The 22,712-nt window shown below is 62.5% G+C and overlaps 1 protein-coding gene across 2 annotated transcripts in view; it reads right to left on the reverse strand.

Annotated features, from left to right (window-relative positions):
• Nucleotides 1-22,712, reverse strand: part of NACC2 (NACC family member 2) — a 93,931-nt gene that overhangs the window by 66,188 nt on the left and 5,031 nt on the right. The window contains exon 1 of one of the 2 annotated variants that reach the window (XM_036855400.1): nt 8,706-8,800. The exons of the other annotated variant lie outside the window; for it this stretch is intronic. The gene's annotated coding sequence lies outside the window, so the exon portion shown is untranslated. Of the gene's footprint in view, nt 1-8,705; nt 8,801-22,712 lie in introns of those variants that run through there. 2 annotated transcript variants of the gene reach the window in all.

Consider the following 22,712-nt stretch of genomic DNA (forward strand, 5'->3'; position numbering starts at 1 on the left):
ACAGCGGACTAAACTCAGCCTTAAAAAGGAAGGAAATCCTGACACAGGCCACAGCAGGGACGAGCCTCACAGACATCATGCTGACCAAAAGCCAGACGCAGAGGACAAATTCTGTGTGATGCCACCCATGTGAGGCCCTAGAGGAGTCAAACCCACAGAGACACAAAGTGGACGGCGGGGCCTGGGGCTGGCGGGGGGGAGGGGAGTGAGTGTTTAATGGGGACAGAGTGTCAGTTTGGGAAGATGAAAGAGTCCTGGAGACGGATGTGGTGACGGCTGCACAACAATGTGAATGGACTCAATACCCCTGAACTGTGTGCTTGAAAGTGGTTAAGATGGTAGGTTTTACGTGTAAGTAACTGGAATTTTTTTTAATTAAAATTTTAAAAGCAGATCTGACAGGTGCCTGGGACAGGACCTCCACAGTGACCCTCTGGCTGTAAAGGGCCCAGGCATGGGCGCCATTGGGGCCGTTCAGTGACCGCTGGAGCTGCGGTGAGGCGGGCAGTGGGCAGCCCTTGTTTCAGTGGGTCACCCAGCAATAAGGGGCCACTACTCTCAAACCATCTGGAAGAAGTTCTGTGTTGAGTATGCGCAGTTTCTCTGTAAGTTTAACACTGTGCATCTTTTAACCCTTTCCTCAGGCATCAGAACTAGCGGCCCCAGCTGCCAGCGCTGGGCACAGGGTAGGGGCTCCTCCACCACACTCAAGACCTGTGACAGTGACAGCGGGGCCAGGAGGCTGGAGGAAGCCAAGTCACCGTGCCCCAACCCCGGAGAAGGGGTGCCTGGTCCTGGGGAACGCCCGTCCCCCGGGGGTCCACCCCAAGTCCTGGCCAGACGTCCTGAAAACCCCCAGAAACGAGTCTCTGAACGTGGCGGGGACCCTCCTTCTGAGCTTGAGCAGCAAATCATGTCGCCTGTCCTCCCAGGAGAGAAGCCCCATGCCAGGCAGCTGGTGGGGTGGGGTGGGGGAGGGACAGAGGAGCTCCCCAAGCAGAGCTGGGGGCCAACTCCCAAGGAGGCCTGGTGGGGGGACTTCCCACTTCTCCTGGGTTACTGGGAACGTGAAGAAAGGCCCAGCGCAAAACTGCACGAGAGCCTCCCAGGCCCTCAGGCCCTCGCCCGGCCGGGCGGTCACCTGCACTGGGACCAAGCTGGGGCCCCTGGGCTGGCAGAGCCGGGCGGGAAGAGGAGTGAGGGGGACCCGAGGACCCTGCTCCTCCCCCAGGAGAGACCCTGAGGCCCATGCCATGAGCCCCCTGCCAACGTGCCCCCTCTCAGGCCCGCCACAGCTGCCTGAGGTCACGGTCCAGGAATGGCAGGGCGCCCGAGGTCTAGAGGCACAACGCCTGGGTGCCCCGCCTCACCGCCTGGACGCCGTGGCCCCTCCAGACCCATCCTGGGCACCCACCTCCTCCCGAGGCATCTCTGCTCTTACTTTCTCTTTGCCTCCATTTCTTGGCCATTTCCTCTCACTTCATGACCTTGTTTTTCTTCTGCGGGAAGGAAGAGACACAGGGAGGAAGGACCTGGAGGGCCGCGGTGGCCCGCGTCTGCGCTGCAGTTTGGGGTCCAGCCCCAAGGACTCCACTGAGACCCACCTCCCTCTCCTTTCCAGGCTGCTTCCCGGGACAAGGATGGGCCGCTAAACTGGGTTATGACAATTAACACAAATTCTGCCTCCTGTCCCCAAACTTATGTAACCACAGACACTCTTGTCTCAGGAAAATCCTCCTCCGTCAGTGGCCCCATTTCCCGCCCTCGACCCCGGCTTAGCTCCTGAGCCAAAGGTCCTTCCAGACTTCCCAGCCTGCGCTGGCCCTTCATGCCCGCGGTCCAGGTGCTTGTCGGGGCCGTGGCTACTGCCCATGCGTCTGGCTGCCCACCCTCCTGGGCAAGCACAGGGCGGACCCAGACGGCCAGCAAGGCCGCCCCTACTTCTGAGACTGCCCCTCCCCTCCAGGCACTAAAGGGTTTCTGCGCCCACCTGGCCACACCGGGTTGACTAGGGTCCCCCCAAAATTCATGTCCATCTGGAACCTCAGAATGTGACCTTATTTGCAAACAGGGTCTTCGCAGATGTAATTAGTTAAGATCTTGAGATGGCAGTGATGCGTCTACAGGCCAAAGAACGTCAAGGATTGCCAGCACCGCCAGATGCTGGAAGAGGCCAGGATTCTCCCCTACGGCCTCCAGACGGAACCAGCCCTGCCCACACGTTGATTCTGGACCTCTGGCCTCTAGACTGTGAGAGAGTAAATTTCTGTTGCTTTAAGCCCCCAGGTTTACGGTCATTTGTTACCCAACCCCAGGAAACTGATCTCACCCCCACCCCCGTTACACCCCAGGGTGACCGCAAGGCTCACGCCCCTTCCAGCCTGTCCTCTCCACCGGCAAACAAACATCGCTGCCCTCCTGGAGCTGAGGGACCCCACGGGGAACCCGCAGAGCAGCGTTCACAAAATAGGGGGGGATGCACCACCCTTGCTAAGGGAGGGAGCCACCTTCAGACTCGAGGAGGGGGCAGGTCTGAGTGGGCAGTCAGGGCCACACGCCAATCCCACCACCGCTTTCCCACGCGTCTGCCAGGGCCCGACACAGCGGCAACACTCACTCAACAAACAGCACAGGGCCCGGTGGCGAGCCTGGGGGACGTGAGTCTCCAGCCCCTACCCTGCCCCGAAGCCTCCACTAGGTCCATCCTGCCCCACCGCTCCCCGTGTCCCCCCCCCACCTCCTCCCAACGCAGACAAGGGGCGAGGGCTGGTGTGGAGAAAGGGGACAGACTCGGCCCAGTGTCCTGAGACACGGCCAGGAACCGACGACGGGTGATGGGCCAGCGATGCAGGGGTGTCGCCCCGGAGGGACCCGCCCGTGCCCCACACCCCACACACACCCCCATCCCGGCAGAAGGTTTCCCGGAGAAGCCAGCGGGCAATTTGCATAATATTCTTTGCAAGTTAATATCAGCCTCTGATAATGATCTCGGCATAGCTGGAGCGCTGAGGCGGCTGTTACAACACTAAGTAATCATATTTTAAATTATGTTTCCCTGTATAGAAAGGTGTTGCAAAAACACACAGACATGAAATCTGTTGCAGCTCCCTGCCAACCACCCGACCAGATTCCCAGCGCCACGGCTGTCACTGCAGCACGGGGGCTGGCGAGACCCGGGCTGCCCGGGCCAGCCCCGTGCCCCACACTGCCCGGGCCTCACCCGGGCCAGGGGTGCGTCCCAGCAGGGGCACTGCCCAGATCTGAACCACCACGGCCTCCGGCCACGGTCAAGGGTGAGTCCGTGCAGAGAATTTAACCGAGCACCTAGGGCATGCTCTCGTCGGGGGTCCCAACTCCCCTGGGGGTAGGCCAGGGGGGGCGCTCCCCATCCCCACAGCCCCCAGCCCCTGCCTCGTGCTGGAGACTCCAGTGCCCACGCCACCAGACTTCCAGGCGCGTGTCGTGTGGCGGACGCGGGATCCTGAGAACTCAAAACCAAAACCATCGGCGCTTCCAGAACTTGCCCATTGCAGCCCCTCACCCAGCACCTGGACTCGGGGACCCAGCCCAGGAAGGCGAGCTCATCCCTGACCCCTGCACACCCACAGCCCGACTGCGGCCACGGCACACCCTCCCGCCACGGGTGAGCCGGTCCTGGTGTGGACACAGGTCTGAGCACACGGCCACACTCGGTCCCCCTGGGGGAGCAGCAGGGGCAGGGCCTGCGTGGACGGGGCGGCCGGTCACCCACAGGGATGCAGAGAGGACCGACGCCAGGACCTGGAGGAGGCAGGGGGCCCACGGCCGCCCCCAAGGGGAGCCCCTTCTCTCCTTTTCTCTTCATGCAGGAGCCGGGGCCACCACTCAATCTCTATTTTCTTAAAAGCTTTCTTTTCTTTTTTATTAAAAAAAAAAAAAATCCAATTATAGCACAAATCTCTCAGCAGGGGTCAGTGTGGAATAAGAATAGCCAAAGTTAATGGACATGACACAGGCAAGATTAATGCCTAAAGGGTTTCAAAAGTTGTATGATGCAGATTTCATTAACATTTTAATTGTAATGTATCTTTTTAATCTTCTCTCACCCTAATGGCTTTATATGGCCCAACAAAAAGTATCAATATACAAAATTTAACAAAGGCGCTTAGCAGTGCAAAGGAAACTAAACTAAAGGAGCAAAACTATGTTAACACTGTGATTTTTAACAGCACAAAAGTCGGAATGTAGCAGAGGCGGCTGCTTCTCCTTTCTTGGCGCAGAGACTGGGACGGGCGAGTTAGGAAGACAGGCAGATGCCCAGGGCTAGGGTGGGGAGGCCCCCCCCCTCCACCCGCGGGACTCAGGACAACCCAGGACAAGCCGGGGGCACAGGGAGCAGACTTCCCGCAAAGACCACCAGCAGCGCGGGCAGGCCCTGCCCCTTCACCACTAGCTGGACTCCAGGCAGTGTGCAGGAGGCGGAGGGAGGGAGGCCCTCTTCCGGAAAATGCCAGCCATCTGTGGGGATGGGGAGGGGACATCTAGGGGTGTCACCGTAATGAAGGGGGCATTCTGTGGGGCAAGGGCTGTGGGTGAAGACGAGCAGGCATCCCGCCCCCAGCCCACAGTGAGGGGCCCTCGGTGGCTCTGGCCGACAGGGCAAGCCACATGTTACGGCCTCCAACTTTCAAAAATGGTGTCTCAAGAAATACACTTGGCCCAGACTACCAAGTGCCCAGGAGATTTTTATTTTCAATCAACAAACACTCCCGGAGCACCAAACCTGTGCCTGCTGCTATATCTGATGCTTCGCCCCAAATCCAGCTCCCCTCAGCACGCCCCTCACCCAGGGCCAGCCCGCCCTCGAGGACCTGGGGGCTGGGCCTGATGCTGGGCCTGGGGGCCAGCCAGCCCTGGGCCTGGGACACAGCCCCACGGCCGGCCGGGCTCACTGCTCACCCCAGTGACTATATATGGGCACTTTCAGGCCCCTGCGGTCCCCGCCCCCGGCCCTGCTGCTTCCCAGGCACACGGGCAGACACGGGGCGGGGCCCAGGAGCTCCCGGCCCATCCATGGCCATGTGCCCTCCTGGATGCCAGGGCCCAGGGCCAAGGGGGTGGGGTAAGATTCCTTCAGAGAGACCCAGAGCCAGCCTCTCCTTTCCCTGGGACCAGAGACCAACACCTCAGAGAAAAGTAAGCCTCCATCCGCCCTGGAGACGGAGAAGCAGCCTCCCCTTAAAGGGGCATGAACCCCTCACTGGCTCTGGTCCACTTCCAGGCAGGGGGCATCTCCACAGGGCCCCCAGGCTGGGCCTGCTCACCTTCGGTGTCTCAGCAGTAACACACAGGCCAGGGTGGGGCTCAGAGGGGGTAAGTTACCCACCCAAGGTCACAAAGCCTTGAGCTGGATGTGACCTGAGAGAGACCTCAGAGGTCCTGCTCCTAAGTGCCTCCTTGCCTGGACGCAGGTCCAGCCAGCGGAAGCTGGGGGTGGGGCAGGCCCCAGGGAGCCCAGCGTCGCATCAGATCCCAGCTCCGTTCCTCCTGCTCAGACACGCTCCCAGGCCGGGGCAGGGGTGAGTGTCCCCCACTGTCCGTGTCCTCATGGGGGCTGCCCCACTCTGAGGATGCCAACCACAAAGGCGGCCGCCAGGGAGCCCGGCTCCCAAGTTCACATCCCAAACACCTCTGTGCCTGCCCCACCTGCTGAGACCCTCACCCACAGGGCGCCTTCTTCCAAAACCTGAACTTTAAATGACAAAGGCCAGAGGCCAGGGCAGAGGAAGGCCAGCTCCCAGTGAGCAAGCAGCTGCAGGTGACACAATGAGGGAGCCCGGGCCAGCCGGGAAGCATACTTTGCAAATGATCTCATCGAGAGCCAGGCCTGGTGAGAGCAAGGATTTGCTAAAAGAGAAACAGAGGTCGCCAGGATCCCTGGCTGCTCTGGAGGCAGGGTGGGCGGCAGTGGTGCCTCGGGTCTCGCTAAGGGGACTGCTTCCCCCGGCCAGCGGCCTGGGTCCCTGGAGCCCAGGATGGTGGGGGGGGGGGGGGGGGGGGGCGGGATGTAGCCTCCCAGGCACAACCTCGGTGGCTCGGGACACAAGGAAAGAGAGAGGGAACGTGGGTGTGGAGGGCAGGGGAGGACACACAGGCTTCGCCCAGGGCCACGGTGTGAGGGGGTCACTCTTATCTCTGAATTGGGGTGAGGACACCAGTGAAGATGCTGTCTCTGATCCTAAATCCCGGCCCCACCTGGAAGTACCCGAGGGCCAGACTGGCACCTCGGGGGGGACCAAGGGGGCGCCTGGGAAAGCGTGCTGGACGCAAATGAGGCATTCGCAGAGGCCTGGGCAGGGTCCAGAACGTGGACGGGCTGGGCAGTGCTCTCTGCAGACCCTGCAGGCAGGCAGGCAGTGAGAGGCCCTGAAGCCCCTCACCAGCCCCCAGTCGGACCCCAGACCCAACCAGACTTTACAAGCTCCCGAAGTGGGGCTGCCCACAGCCAGGAACAGCTCTGGGTCCAGCCAGGGACCGGCGGCCCCCGTCCCTGTGTAGGGAGACACCCCTCCAACTGTACCAAAGACGTTGCTCCCCTTCAAAAGACCGGGCCTGAAGGCCAGCTTCCTTGGGCCGGGACACCGCTCGGGGACACCGGCCACGGGAAGCAGCCAGGCCCAGGCCAGCTAACACGATAGATCCTCAGCTGGAAGGCAGCTTGTCTCGTCTCAAGAACCCAGCCCGGGTCAAGCTCCCCAAGTGCGCCTGTTACACGGGGGTCTGCAGGCTCTTGGGAGAAACACGCTGGAGAATCAGGAGCGAAGGGCCGTGATCTGGGCTGCAGTTTCCGCTCAAACGGCTCAGCAGACGTTCCCCACCCTGCCCCCAGCCAGGGCATCTCATCTCACCCCCCACACCCCAGCAGGACAACAGAACCCAGGGAGGGACCAGGCCGGAGCAGAGCCAGGCGAGACGGGACAGGGTAACCTGGAAGGGGGCAGACTGAGCATGGGCTGCAGGGACAGGACTTGCTTCCCCGGGGGGGAGTGCCGTGGATGGCAGCGGGAGGCCCGGGGTCTGGAGGGAGTCCGTGTCCAGTGCAGCCCACACCTGGCTCTGCATTCCTGGGAGCACAGACCTCAGAGGAAGGGGCGTGGGGTGGAGCCCTGGGAACATCCTTGAAAGGGTCAAAGCCACATTTCTTACTTTCTGTCCCAGGAGGGGTCCCAGGCCCACCCCAGCCCAGGCTGCAAGTCAAGCACGCTGAGCCCTAGAGGCAGAGGTGCCCAAGGAACCTAGGCTGTAAATGCCAGCTCAGCACTTGCCATCACCACCGTCTCTCTTATATGAATAATGCATCTCACGTTTTAGTTGGAAAACAGAGAGAGGCTTTAAGGGTTCTGTTAAAAAGTCACCCACGAGCCCACCTCCCAAAGACAGCCTCTCTGAGCGTCCCAGCACATCCAGGACAGAGAACCCAGAGCACTCCGGGCAGCCAGGGTGGCCTGGTGTCCCCGTGTCAGAAAATGCACAAGCTTTTTCTCCCGGTCCAAGATTCTGCAGGAGGCTCGGAACGGCTGCAGAGCAGAGGCCGGACGAAGCCAGCGCGGAGTCAGCGCGGTACGAGACACCACGTCCGGCGCCCACCCCGCCTGGGTGTGACCACCGAGAACCCATCTCTGCCACTGAGAGGGGACGAGTGATATCCTGTCCTACTGCTGTGCCCCTTCCAGCCAGCTCACCGAAACGGCAGGGGGCCAACCACCCTGGGTCTCGCCCCCTCCCATCTTCACTCAGGCTCCAGCCAAGGTACCAACAAACAGTGGCTTGTCCCACGGGAGAATGCCAACGGCCTCCCGGGAGGGGCGGACACCACAGAGGGCCACAGGGAGAAGGGGAAGGGGGTTTGTTGGAAGGTGGACGGCAGTGCCCGCGGCTTGATCCTTCACCTAACTCCTTGTTTTCTCATCTCTAAAATGGAGCCAACACTCGAAGATACCTCTCCTGGGGTCTGTGGGGGGCTTAGACGACACCCCGCACGGAGTGTTGAGAAGCACCTGTGCCGAGACCAGGAGAACCTCGTCCTTTGTCATCAGGGCAAACTGGGGGGAGCGAGGGAAGAGGAGTCTGGCGCTCAAGAGGGAAGCGGAGGGGAAGGTGGGGGGATGGGAAGGGGAGACCTGGAGAGAGACCCGGACCAGACCAGACGGGTACAGGGGTGTGCGTGCAGCGTGCTCAGAAGACCAGCTCTACCTGATGGCCAGCCCACGCAGGGCGCTCTCCCCCCGCCCAGCCCCCCACCACACAGGACAGGCTCAGCTAGAACACACAGCCAGGGGACACATGGCTGGGTGCCCAACAGGTCCCTCCCCCGGACGGCCCGGGAGAGAGAGGCGTGTCCCCGGGGCCGTGTCCCCAGGCCGAGCCCGCGCGGGTTCCCCACCCAGAGGGCTGGGCTCCGTCCGTCCGGTCGGCGGAGACCGAGTGTCCCGAGCGCCCCGAGAAACCCGGTAGGAGAGGAGACGCCCGGAGCCCGGGTCCCCGCTCGGCGGGGCGGGGCGCGGCCCGGCGCGGGCGAGCGCCTCCCCAGGCCCGGGCGCCCCCAGCCAGCTCCGCGGGCGGCGCGCGGCGCGAACTTGGGCACTGCGTCAGGCGAGGGCGGGCGCGCCGCGGAGTTTGCGGGAAGTCCGGCGGTGGGACCCGCGAGCGGCGCGAAGTTGGGGTACCTGCGGGCGCCGGCCCGGTCCGGCCTGCAGCAGGAAGTGCTCCGGCGGCCCGGCGCTCCGGCTCACACGGACTTTCTCCGGCCGCGCCCAGCACCTGCCCGCACCACGGCGGGCGAGGCACGGGGGGGAGGTGCCGCGCGCCGTTTAAAGGGACAGCGCGCCGGCCGCGCGCGCGCACTCGCCGCCCTGGGGCGCGCCGCCCCGCCGCCAGGTGGGCGCCCTGGGAGGGGCGGGGCCGGGGGGCATCCGCGGCCCGGGGGTCCGGGGCGGGGTCGGCCGCTCCGCGCCCACTCCGTGCGCCGCCTCCGCAAACTCCTGGCGTGCGACTCTGCGCCGGGCACTGAGCCGGGGTCGCACGCGGGAAGGGCAGGGGTGCCGACCCACACCCTCTCGAGGTGTGGAGCCCCCGGTCCTGGGGCGCCCCCTCACCGCGGCGGCCGCGCTTGCACGGGACAGCCTCCGGGATGCTGGGCCAAGTGGGGCCGCCGGCGGGAGCGGGTGCGCGGCCTCGGCTGCACCGACGCTCCGGAGGCCGGAAAGCGGGGACGTGGGAGCGCCCTTGGGCGAACCGCGCGTCGCGGCGCCTCCTGCGCGTATCCCGGTAACTGCGAGCTGCGGAGACGCTGCGGGGTCTGCTTTCAGGCCCGGCGTGATCTGGGCGCACTGGCCGTTAGTGACTGCCACCACCCACCCACCCACCCCCGACTCCCCCGTGGCTCCCGGTTTGCTCGAGGTCACCCTCCTGCGGACAGAGGTGAGGTTTTAAAACAAGTGCGCAGAAATAAAATCAGCCACAAACCGGAAAGGACCCACAGAAGTCCCCCTCAGTCGCCCCACCCTAACCTGAGGCCTGCGGTCAGGACAGGCTGCAATGGTCCTCCAAGACTAGAGACCTCCTGGCTCCCTCACCCCTACAGGGTCCTGGCAGGAAAATGGGGGTGGCACCAGGACAGTGGTCCGGAGCATAGCGTCACCAGGAGGACGGGGTTGATGTGAAGAGCAAGATGCCCACCCCCACTTGCACCCCCGCTGAGCACATTTTGGGCCCCTTGGGGGTCAGAGGCTGGGGCTAAAGCCCTGCAGGACAGTGGGCCAAGGTCACTCCTAGGGCAGTGGTCAGAAGCCTGGTCTAAGTACTTCTGTCCCCAGTCTCATGGTGGTAGGTCCTTGACCTTGGTCGTGGACTGACCCCTGACCCCCAACTTGAGGTTCTGCACAGAAAGCTTCCCCCCACCAGCTCACTCCTGCCTTGCCCTCTGGGCAATGGGTATGAACCCTCGAAGACTCTCTGGGCACACCCCCAGAACCCCACTTAGATCTAAGCTTGTCCCAGGTCCCACCTCCCCCCCCAGCCCAGCGCATGCCCCAGCCTGCAGGGCAGTCTGACTGTTCTGAGGGGCCTCTACCAGTTGCTGGCACAGTCACGTGGATTGGCGTGTGGTCCCAGCCCAAGAGGTGCACGGAGAGAGGGACAGGTAACTGCCACCCGCTCAGCTTGGGGACCAGCTGAGGCCCTGGGCCGGGAGGGAGGCCATGCCTTGGCCTAGGGCAGCTCAGCAGCCCCAGGATTGCAGCTAGCTACTAAGTGTTATTTAGGATCTCGGGGCCCTGGGAAACCGGGGCTTCTGCAAACAACACCTGTGAGCAGAACGTCTAGCTGCTTCCAGGCAAGGGGTCAGGACTCAAGAAGCCCTCCACTAGGTGCCAAGGTCCTCCCCTGCCCAGGGCTGGGGTCACCGTGTGGATGGGGTCTAGAGGTGAAGAGGGGCAGGGGTGCTGGCTGTTGTACACACTCCCGGTGGGAACCTACTCACCCGGTGGGCTGGTCACAAATTCGCACATTCGGGTTGTTTTCCTCACTTGTGTTTTCTAACTATTAAAGAGATTCTTTCTTCTTTCATGAGGGACGTTTGGAAAGCGTTGATAAGTTTTTAGAAGACAACAGATAACCAGAAACCCGTCCCCAAGGATAAGGGGCTTCGGTGCAGTTTCAGTGTGCATGTGTGTGCATGTAAACCACACTTGCACATTTTCAACGCTACCGCTGAATACCTACTAAAATCCAGGCGTGTGCTACATGTTCTGCGTGTTATCTAACTTAATTTTCACAACAGTTCTATAAAGTTGGTTCTCTATTCCTGTTTTACTTATGAGAAAAATGCAGCTTAGGAAGAAAATGCAGCTGGGTTGGGGGTCCCTCACTCCGGGTCCCCCAGCAGGCAGGGTGGGGCGTGGTCCTGCGAAGCCCCATGCCTCCATCTGTTGATCGTTAGGACTCTTAGACGTTATAAACGATCAGCCTGGGCTGGCTGATACACAGGCCTGGCAGCGGCCCCAGTCCCCTCTTGAGGGACCTGATTAGCACCGCAACCCCCCTGAGATGCCAGCGAGGGTTTTCTCAGCTCAGGGAGGACTGGCCTGGCCTCTGGTCCTGAGCTTTCATGGCCTGTAGCTTGATTTTCCCCCTTTTATCCAGAGAGCGTCAGGCTGGGGAAAGAGGGTAGTCACAAGAGGTAAATCTGCAAACAAACTGATGAGCAGGGTCTCAGGGGCGGGGGCTCTGGGTGCACTTGGGAGCAAGGCCTGGTCACCTGTCTGTCCTTCCCTGGACAGTGGAAGCGTTTGGTAGCCGGCCAGGTGCTGCTTCGGCAGTCCTGCAGGTGGCTGAGTGCTCAGGGGAGGCCTGTTGGAGCAGCGGCTGGATGGAGCCGGGCTTCGTGGAGGAGGGACCTGAAGGGACGCCTTCCTCCTCCGGGCTCCCCGTGTCCACACCAGTCAGCTGAGACCACTGCGCCATGCACCCAGACTCTGCTCACTCTCCTCTTGTCCTGGGCTCCATGTAGCACGGGGCTCCCACCCCGGGGGCTGTGGTCTTCAGGGATGCCGGGATCCCTGAAATCGAATGCAAACGGGCGGGTCTGCCCCAGTTGGCCTCACCAGTTCTGGGAAGAGGCTTGCTTCCTCCACCCAAGGCTCATCTCGAAGACGCATTAAGACCCATCAGACACACCAAGCCCAAGTCTCACTTAGCCGGGCGCTTCCCTGACCTGTCCACTTGGGTGGCTGATAGATGTCTCAGTGTGACACGGCTGAACAGACCCTGACTGTGCCCCAAAACTGCTCCCCCGCACACGCCCTCCGCCTCAGCAAATGACAGCTCTTCCTTCTGGGAGCTCCATCCTTCAGCAGCTCAGGCCAACCTTAGATTCTCCTTCTCACTTTTCTCACACCCCAGTCCTGACAGCTCTGCCTCAAGGCTGTGTCAGGAATCCGACCCCTTCTTACCGCCCCCGCTGCTACCTTCCTGCTCCAGCCCCCACGTTCTCAGGTCACTGCAACAGCCCCATAACTGGCCTCCCCGTCTGCCCTCTCTTGCCCCTGCCTGGGTCTGTCACCACACGGCAGCACAGAGATGCTTCTAAACGTGTCAGATCACGACCTTCCCCCGCTCAGGTCCCTCGGTGGCCCCATCTCACTTCTCACTCAGAACGCAAGCCCGAGTCCTTAGAGTGGCCGGGACCTGGCCCCTCATCCTACACTCACCCCCGCTTGGTCGCTCTCCAGCTCTGGCCCCACTGGCTTCTGCGTGGGTCCTCCACATGCTGGCATCCTTCTGCCCCAGGGCCTTTGCACCTGCTGTTCCCACTGCCTATACCTTCTTCCCCCAATGTCTTTGAGGTTTACCCTATCACTTCTTTTGGGTCTCTGCCCAGATGTCCCTGGACCGTGCGCCTTCCTGACCCTCCCATATGAAAGAGCCAGTTGGGCCATTGCCAGTCGGCTCTCCCTGACCCAACCCTGGTACTAATCCACTCTGACGTTCACAGCCCCCGTCTCCCCCTCGGGCACAGGCTCCCCGTCTCGTCCACTGCCCTGGCCCTGGGGGGTACCACGCACAGACAAGAGGCCCACGGACATCTGCAGAGTGTGAGAGCCTGAGGGGTGCTGTGTGCTCACTGACGAGGGGCCGGGACCCCCCCACCCACCTGCCTGAGTTCTTGGTGCCACTTTCCCGTCCTCAGAGTGTCCACGGTGCCTGGTCAGCAGGAAGGGAAGGAGCAGGCGGGGAGCCCCAGGATCAGACCCTTGGCCAGGGCTGCGGGGCTGGGAACAGACTCCAGCATCAAAACAGGCAGAGCGAGAAAGCAGCGCTTCCCCACGAGGGTCCTGTCGGCTGCCCTGCGTGAGAGCCAGCAGCCGAGACAGCCCCTCGGCCCAGGCGGCCCAGAGAGCAAAGGGAGGCTTGTCTGCTTCCTGGCTTGACCTTTGCCAGTAGGACACGGAAAAGCCTGGGGTGGCATGGCCAGCGTTTACGCTCTCAGCGGAAGCCTCCAGGTCTGGGGCAGAGGGGATACCTGACTTCAGGTCCAGTCCCTCCTGGGAAGCTGCCCCCAGGTGGGGGCTTCCCGGGCCTTCGTCGGGAGGGGCTCGTGGAGGGTTTTCCTGCAAGCATCGGAGCATCTGTGTTCCCAGCAGAGGCACAGTCAGCGAAGACCCCCACCCCAGACCAGGCGACTGTCAGGAAAGAGGTGAGGCTCCCTTTCCGGCTCCGAGAGGGGCCCCGGCCACCCCAAGAGCGGCCGCACGCCAGCAGCCCACAAAGCACCTCTTTGTTAGGACACTGCTCCGTGCCAACCAGGCCATCCACTCGCGGTTGGGCTTTGAGCAGGGCCCCCGCCCTCCCCTAGACCCGCAGAACTCAGGCCCTCCAGTTTAGCTGGGTTTCTGCCCACCCCGTCCCTGGCTCGGGGTTCATCGAGGCCACCCCCTCTTTTAATGCCAATCCTTTGGCCTACCTGAGGAGCCCCCCCAGGAAGTCTGCCAGGACCCCAAGCTGGCGACCACCCAGGCTTGGAGGGCAGCATGGGGCTGTTCACCATCACAGCCTCTCAGGGCGATGACAGCCCAGGACAGCGGGCACGGACCTCCCCGGCCACCCAGGGCCCGGGCTACCCACCAGCCAAAGCCCAGCACAGGCCGGTCAGGCTGGGCACCTCTCCGAGGAAGGCCCCAGCTGCCCTCCCGAGGAAACCGTCTCTGCTTTTGTTCCTGGCGGAGCCTGGAGGTCCCGTTTGCCCGCAGGGGCACGTTGTGTGCAGATTCCAGTACGAGGGGCAGGACGTTGGGGAGGTGTTGGCTGGGGCTTGTGAGTCTGAAGGGCCCACCCCCCCCGCCCCGCAGATCCTCTGACAAAGCGGCTGGCAGCCTGGCCTCCTGGAGATAAGCACCCCTGGCTGCCCGGAGACCCCCCTGGTCCCTTGGCCACCCCCTCCACTGCCACTGCTATTTTTCTGGCAGTTATTCTGGAGAAGCAGTGAGACCCCTGGGGAAGGGCCACCCCTCCACCCCCCAGGTGTCCCTCCACTCCCCTCTGGGGTCGTGCTGGGCCGCGGGCACCTGTGGGCACCTGTGGGTACTGTTGGCACTTTTCAGTGTCATTGCTGAGCTTACTCTGAAGCCCGGGGTGGGCTGCAGTGCCCAGCGGCACCTGGCTCTGCCTGCCAGGTGCCCGTCATCCCCTGCAAAGCCTGCATTGGGTGGCATCCACCTACATCAGAACTGGGACCAAGTTTGTCCTGCAGTGAATCTGGGAACAGACTCCCAGGGCTCCAGCCCCCCAGCCAGCCCATGTTCCCCTGTGGGTGGCAACTGGACCCCATGAGGGGGGGCGGTTCTTAAACTTCTGTGCATCCGATGGAAAAGTCCCGTTGTACTGCAGACATGGGAGCTGGGGACTAGGGTGATGCCCAAGGACAAAGTGCAGGGGGGAGGGGGGGTAGATGTAGTGGAGAGAAAGGCTGGCGGGACCCCACTTTGGGTCTCTTCTGTGATCAGTGACGTCCCACTGATCCCAGTGACCAGGCCACTCCGCAGCCTTGGTCCTCTCCCCACCCACCCACCCACACTGTCTTCGCAGGACCCAGGCTGCCTGTGCTGGCTGCTCCCCCGTGCCTGCGGCCGCAGGGCCTTTGCACCTGCAACTCCCCTGCCTGGGACACCTCCTCTCCGGCGCTGGCAAGTGAACTCCGGCTGGTTCATCCTTCAGGCCCGGGTAATTCACCTGGGCCCTCGGGGAAGCCATCCCGACCCCCCAGCTGGCTCTCACAGTTCTGGGCCCCCTCCTTGCGGCCCTAGGTATGGCTGAACTGCTACGCTTGTGAGCACATGGTTTAATCAGGAAGAAGAGACAGGACTTGCTCAGAGGGAGGCTCCGGCAGCCTGGGTGGGCTGCAGGCGAGGCTCTCCCCGAGGCTGCAGGGGGGCGAGCAGGCAGCACACCTGTCTCCAGACATCAGGTCCTCCTGGAAGTCCTGCTCCGTGTCAGCCCTGGGACCCTGGAGAACGTGATGGGCCAGGGCTGCTCCCGTGGGGCTGCTGTCCTAGTCAGGGAGACAGACAGCTAGAAAACCCCAAAATATCACGGACTGAAAAGTGCCGTGCACACAGTGAGATACTACTTCATCCATTAGGATGGCTAGAAAAAAAAACAAAAAACAAAAAACCCAGAAGATAACCAGTGCTGGGGAGGATACGTCGGGAGACGAGGGTGCAACGTGGGTAGAAATTTAAGCAGTGCCGCTGCCGTGGAGAACCGTGGGCCGTTCTTCAAAAAATTAAACATGGAGTTACCGTATGATCTGGCAATCCCCCTCCTGGGTGTGCACCCCGAAGAACTGAAAGCAGGGTCTACGAGAGATGTGTGCACCTGTTCACAACAGCCAAAATGTGAAGACAGCCTGGGTGTCCACAAAGGGATGAACAAAATGTAGTATATATGATAGTTTTGATGGAATATTGTTCAGCCTTAAAAAGGGGAGGAGGTTCTGATACAGGCTGCGGCATGGATGAACCTTGAGGACATTGTGCTGAGTGAAATGGGCCCAACACAGCAGGCCAGATCCTGCAGGATCCACTCACAGGAAGCCCTAGAGGAGTCACATCCACAGAGACAGAAAGTAGATGGCGGGGCGGGGCTGGGGGGGGATGGGGAGTGAGTGTCTAGTGGGCACAGAGTGTCAGTTTGGGAAGCCGAGAAAGTACTGGAGACGGATGTGGGGATGGTTACACGACAATGTGAATGTGCTTGATGCCCCTGAATTGTATTCTTAAGAGTGGTCAAGACAGTGGATTTTATGTTGTGCGTATTTTCCACAAGAAAAAAACAAAGGGCCGTGCGGGGCACTGAGAGGAGGAGGCTGCTGGCTGAGCAGACCTGAGGGGGAGGTGGGGGGCAGGTGGGCGGGGCCGAGGGAGCAGGGATCCAGGTATCACCAGGAGCAGGCTCCGAGGGGGCGGGGCCCGGCGGCGAGGGGCGGGGCCGGGACTCTGCCTTGTTCTGTCCCGCCTGCAGGGGAAGAGGTCTCCGGGCTGCTGGGCAAAGGAGAATGTTCTGCTGGACCCGCTGGGGCCTCTCCCGGGGTCCAGGGAGGGCTGAGGGGCATCGACTGGATCTGGAGGGGGAGCGATTGGGGTGCAGCGCTCAGACTGTTGCTGGGAAGGGGGCCCATGATGGCCATTTCCTCAGATGGGGAGGGGGGAGAACAGTTTGGGGGACCAAGACCCCCGTGGAAATGACAAGTGGCAGTTGCTGCTCCTGTGTCAAGGCCCTGGGGAGTCAGACCAGGCTCAGCTGGGGGTCAAAGGCTCGGGGACGGAGGCCCCACTGTCACCGGTGGTCACATGGTCTGCCCTGACCTCACGGCATCTGGCCACACTCCCTCCTCCTCCTCCTCCAAACACCTTCTAGTGGCTTCCTGAGCCACGCTGCTGTCCTGGGTCCCCTACTCGCTGTGCTTCCCCTCTGCCCTCCGCCCCAGGCCCCGATACACGAATCACAGAGTGCAGGGCCCCAGGTGACAGGTGTGCGCGTTAGGGTCTGAGGTGCGCTTGTCCACGCTGGGGTCTGTGGGGAGCGTCCTGGGGCCGGCCTGGCCTGCCCTCCCTGCTGCAGGACCCGGGCCCTCGCCTGGGACTCACGGGCCCTGCCAGCTGTGCGCCCAGGGTAGACGGGGGATGGATGGGAGGCTGGGCCGGGGAGATGCTCTGGCAGCTCAGACCCCAGGCAGAGACACAGAGTCTGTGGTCTGCACACGAGACAGCAGCTCACACCCCGGGGGCTCCCACCTGAGGCCGGCCCAGAGCACTGGCCCCACGGATTTGGATCCCGGTCTGGTCCTGTGAGGAAAACCAAGTGCTGGGGGTCTGAGGCACATGGGACTAAAAATCATTCCTTCTCCGGAGTGGTGGGGTCCGCACAGGGACTGAGGGAAGGCCCACAGGGCGCGGCCGTCAGCAGAGCCTTCCCTGCAGGGCAGGGGCTGGACTCACCCCCAGGTGCCCAGGGGTCAGCTCTCACCCGGCCCGCCCCCCAAGGTGGTACTTTAGGGGCTGAATGCTGCCCCAGGCCCTGTGAATCGGGGCCTCCGCGGGGGGAGGCGGTGACATGTCCAGTTGACCCCGTTGGCCTCTGACCCCACTGGACCATCATTCCCGTGCCCCTGGCTACAAGTGGGCCTGATACCTCCTGGGCCTCTCCAAGGGCAGCCTCACCTGCTCCGTAGCGGATCATGAGGTTTGGGTAACAAATAAAGTCCACGTGGCCATCCCTGGCCCTGGGAATCTTCCCCCAAAGTGGCGGCTTCACTGAACTCCTAACACCTCACCACGGGCTGGGGTCATCCCTCGCCCAGGGGTGGGGGGGTCCCCACGGAGCCCTGCACTTCTGGGAATCGAGTGCCCAGCAACAGTGCCCCCGTGATGGCCGAGGCACCCTCTGAGCCCCCTCCAGCTCTGTCTGCTCCTGGGCCCACCATAGGCATGGCCTGACCCTGGGAGAGGGGCGTGGAGGGGTGGTGCTGCCCAAGCTGGCTCTGGGCCTCTGGGGATGGTGTGGGGCCTGGCCAAGGCCCGGTGGGCAGTGGGGAGCCCGAGGGAGACCCCAGCGCGGCTCCACTCCGCCTGCCCCACCTGCCGTCTGGCTCAGGGACGAGCTGAGGCCTCCCGCCTGTTTCCCAGGTCCCACGGAGGGGCCGGACCCACTCTCTGCTCAGGGGGGCGGCACAGAGAAGGGACGCACAGGGCCCTCTGCTCTCCAAGCCCAACCCAAGTGAGACCCTCCCACGCAGACCCTCAGGGAATCAGGGCAGAGAAGGGAGCCATGGCCCAAAGCCCACAGCAGGTCACTGACAAGCGTGGCCCCGAGCCGGCTGGAGGATGGATGGAGGTGAGGTCCCTGCACTTTGAGGTACTGACTGTCTGTACCCGGGGTGCTTGGGATGGCAGGGGTGACCGAATCCAGCCCTGCCCTTCGGTATCACGGCCCCGGTCCCTGCTGGCCATTGCCATCACCGTGTCATCTTTCTTTTGCCCTGGGAAGTTCCGGGCAAGGACCTGGCAGCTCAGATCCAGGCTGCCGGAGTGGGGCGTCCAGCCTGGGGGAGGGGGGGGTAGGTCTTTTGGTCACCAGATATGGCCTTAGCTCAGGCCTGGGCTTTGTGCTAACAGCCAAGTCCCCATCTGTCCCTGGTCCCATCGCCGCTGGAGCCCGAGCCTCACCAGGGAGCTCCCGCTTTATGGCCGTGGATCTGCCAGGGTCCAGGGAACGAAGCCCTATGGGCACTTCTGTGCAGGAAGAGCCGATCCAGGGAACTAGGTGCCTACACAACCACAGGAAGGGGGGGCTTCCCTGGTGGCGCAGTGGTTAAGAATCCGCCTGCCGATGCAGGGGACACGGGTTCGAGCCCTGGTGCAGGAAGATCCCACATGCCGCAGAGCAACTAAGCCCGTGAGCCACAACTACTGAGCCCGCGTGCCACAACTACTGAAGCCCGCGTGCCTAGAGCCCTAGAGAAAGCCCGCTTGCGGCAACGAAGACCCAACGCAGCCAAAAATAAATAAATAAATAAATGTATTAAAAAAAACCCAAAACACAGGAAGGGCCAGGAGGGAGGAGCCGGGCTAAGTATCGGCCACAAAGCGGCCACAAAGCGAGGAGGCTGAGGGCGCAGAGCGTGGCCGCCTCGCCCTGTGTCCATGGGGACCTGCCCTGCTCCTCTCGCCCCTGCCCCCACCTGAGCGAGCCACTGGCTTCTCCTGGGGCGGGGGTCGCCTGGCCCCAGGCAGGCTGCAGGGGTGCCGACACCTGGAGATGGTGCCTCTCTCCTTGACAGCCTACCAAGCTCCCTCCTCTTTAGTCTCTACAGGGGGAGGGACTCCAGCCCCGGGCATTTTACTCACAGCTGAAGGACTGAGCAGGGCTGGGTTGAGTACCGTTTATCACATAAGCCACTGCCCTTCCAAACCCCAGGCAGAGCGCGTTCGTTTCCTTCTGTTAATTCCCTTTTCGGACCGGGCAGGAATGCCCACCCCTTTCAGGTCCCACTTGTGGCTCCAGCATGGGTCTGCGATGGAGGCACAGATGGGCTTCGGAGAACCGGGGATTCCTAAACACCCCTGGCAGGGACCCGGTATGCTGGGTTTTCCTGGCAGTGACTCTTGTCAGCACACAGACCCCACTCCAGCCTGCAGGCTGAGTCAGGGCCCAGCGGGGGGACAAAGCCAGCAGGTGTGAAGTCAAGGCTGCAGCTCAGGGCTGGGTCCCTGCTGGGGAGGGGGATCCAGAGGCCCACCTGCTGCTCTCTTGCTCTCTTACAGATCAACCCCCGGCAGCCGGGCCTAGCAGTTCCACTGAGGGTGGGGTCCTTATTTAGGGGCAGGAAGTTGCCGAAGGCTACTCTGGAGATTAAGGCTTGCTCACCTGGCCCCCGACTCCTCAAAAGCCCTTCTCTGGGGTCAGCCTCTGCTTCCACTGGACCGTCTTCTCCAGCTGGGAGCCTTGTCCAAGAGCGCACCCATAGCTGGGGTTCAGGAGTCCGGGACTGCTCGGGTGAGGCACCGCCTCCCAGACCCCGCGTGGCCTTGGGCTGGAGCTGCAGCTGGGGGTGGGGCACCTGTCTGCGCAGGTGCTTCTGGCCCCTTCCCCATCGCCTCCTGGCCTCAACCTGGCCTGCAGGGCAGGTGCACCGGCCAGAGTGAGGGGCCTGCGGTGCCCCGGGCCAGCTGAGGCTCCTTGGCAGGCGAGTTTGGATCCCTTGCACAGAAGGAAACTGGGTGAGTATTTTGGTTTCTTGTTAGAGGCTGCAAACCCGTGGCTCTCTCTGCACGTGAATTAGGGCAGCACCGTTTTGGTTTCTGGACGCCTCCCCTCGGTTTAAATTGGACGCTCCAATCTTCTTCCTCTTTTGTCCTAAATTTCCCTCTAACATTTAGTGCAGCTGTTAAGCAGCTGCTGCTGCCTGCTCCCGAGAAGGCTGAGGGCCAGGCGGCTGCGGTGACTCACCTCCTCCCAGGAGGGACAGCAGGGTCTGGCGCGGAGTCATGCCAGGGTGGGCACGGTAGCTTGGGGGGGCACTCAATGCCTCCACGGGATGCAGGTGAGAGCTGGGCACACGCTTCCAGGGGAGGAGAAGGACAGGATGCAGACAGGACTTGGGAAAGGCTTCAGCAGCTGCAGCTAGAGACACCCAGGTGAGACAAGCAGAAGGACTTCCAGGGGCCAGGTCCTAAACAGTGAGGCCGCCTTTCCAGGAATAACTCAGCAAAATGCAAGCACCCGTGCCCGTGGGCGTTTCTGGAGGGAGACATCCTGCCCCTGAGACCCAGCTTATGGAGGCCTTGAGTGACCCTGGACACTGTCGTTGAGAAAGTAGAGGGCCCACTGAGTGCGATCCCTGCGGAGGCAGGGGCACCTATGGTCTGAGTGTGTGTGTGTCCCCCAGGTTCATATGTTAAATCCTAGACCCCAGGTGAAGGTATTAGGAGGTGGGCCCTTGGGGAGATGACTAGGTCATGAGGGTTCCACCCTCAAGAATGGGATTAGCGACCTTATAAAAGAGGCCTCACAGCCTCTCGCCCCTTCCACCACGTGAGGGCTCAGAGAAGACGGTGTCTGTGATCCGGGAAGCTGCCCTCACCAGACATCGACTCTGCCCGCCCCAGGACCTTGGACTTCCAGCCCCACAGTTGCGAGAACGGATGTTTACTGTTTACGAGCCACCGGGTCTGCGATACTCCGTCCCGCAAGGGCCGAGACAGGACAGCCCCATTCACTCACTCGCTCCTGCGTTCCACCACTGTGTGCAGAGTGCCAGGTCTTCTCGGGAAGGTCCTTCTACAGGCTGTCCCCTCGGGACGTGTCTCTGAGGTCAAGACCAGGGCCATCCAATCTGCACCCCCCCCCCCAGCAGGGCCTGCAGTCCCCACCCCTGGCTTCCGGCGCCTTCCTGGAGAAGGGAGCCAGGAGAGCTCGGCCACAGGGCGGTCTGGGTTGCAGGGGACATCAGAGCCCGCTGCGCCCTCTTCTGCAGCCCCCGCCCCGGGAGGAAGTGCTGGCCTTGGGCTGTACTCCCCAGAGCAGAGCCCCTCTCCCCGCCCCTCTGGGAAGAGCCGTGTCCAGCAGCCCCGTCCACTCCGGGCTGTGAGGCCAGACTCCCCTCATCTCACAGGAGGAGCTGGTGGTGGAGAGAAGCAACCCCTCCCTCCCTAGGGGCAGGGCACAGGGCCCTTGCCCACGTGAACGGGCTCCGACAACAGTGCCCAGCTGACCCCAAGCGGGAAAGGCGAACGGAGCCAGGACCCTAGGCTCCCAGCTGAGTACAGCCCACTGTCTTCCGGGCAGGAGCACGCGGATAATGGCCACCGGGGGCCTCCCATTCCCGGGGGCCCGAGCCCCCCAGTGCCCTCCAAGAGCACCTAGAGGGAGCCCCGGGCGCAGAGGGTGGCAGGGCCGGGACCCGTCCACCTGCCCTGCTCAGAGCCTGGGTGAACAGGGTAGGACTCGAAACTGAGGACACACACAGGCATGCACACGTGTACATACGCACACACAGGCACGCACCGGCCAGCCGCATGGCAAGAGGAGGGGTGGTGGGTCAAAAAGGGCTGCAGCCACTCTGAAGTGCACCTCGATGACCCGTCTGCCCGGGCCACGGGTGGGTATCGAGCGCGGGCTGAGTCAGCCCAGGGTGTGGATTAGGAGGATAATGGTGTTCACTGGGGCACTTTTGTGCACTGAGGGAGCTGGGGAAACAGGGCCATCGCAGTATAGTTTGAAAAACATACAAATGATTCGTGTTACCATTACGTCACCGTGCTGTGGTAAATGACGAATTCCCACTTAAAAGCCAGATTTCTATCATCGAAGGGCTGCCCACACCCACAGGTGGCAGAGGCCCCCTTGGTTCTGCAAAGCAAACTCCACAGGTGGGCATCCGGGCAGCAGCCCAGGCCTGGAGGAGCCAGAGCTGAGCGGTGGGGTCAGAGGGCCCCCGGGCTCTTGGGACAGAAGGGACAGGGGTGCCCCGGGCCGGAGCGAGGCCCAGCGCCGCCAGCCAAGGTGGCGGCACGGTGGGGGGAGGGGTGAGGGCGCTGGCACCCACCGGAAGGAACTGGAAACCCGTTCTCTGGTCAGGTGAATCCCTTCACAAGGGCAGCCGGTGGTCAGAGTGGGCAGCAACTTTCCTACCAGCGGGGCCCAGGTTGTATGTGGGAGCTCCCTGCACACCTGGCTGTGCCCGGCCCTGGGCCAGACCGTCCGCCTCCCCATCTCGGCCTTGGCCAGCCGGTGCCTGGCTCCTGACCCCGGTGAGGGCAGGAAGGTGGCCACTCACTGCCTGGGGAGGTGGCCTCCACTGCAGGACGGCCGGTTCCTTCCGCACCCACCAGGTGCGCACCCACCCAGCCCTGCCCCAGCCCCCTGGGCCCCTCAGCTCGCGGATACGCCTCCTCCCAGGGCCACCTAGCCTGGACTGATTGGTTCCGTACGGACATCCGTGCGGCGTTTCAGCCAGGACTAGTCGTTGGTATTCTAAGGAAGCAAAACGGAGCACTGAACTGGCCCCCTCGGGTAATGAACAAGGGTCACACGCAGCTGATGGGAACGTGGCCTGGACCTTTCAGACGCTTGCTTTGGACTCCGGGGCTTTTGTCTGAAGACACTCTCTGACCAGC

The sequence above is a fragment of the Balaenoptera musculus genome, chromosome 6, assembly GCF_009873245.2.
Source record: "Balaenoptera musculus isolate JJ_BM4_2016_0621 chromosome 6, mBalMus1.pri.v3, whole genome shotgun sequence".
Taxonomy (NCBI): domain Eukaryota; kingdom Metazoa; phylum Chordata; class Mammalia; order Artiodactyla; family Balaenopteridae; genus Balaenoptera; species Balaenoptera musculus.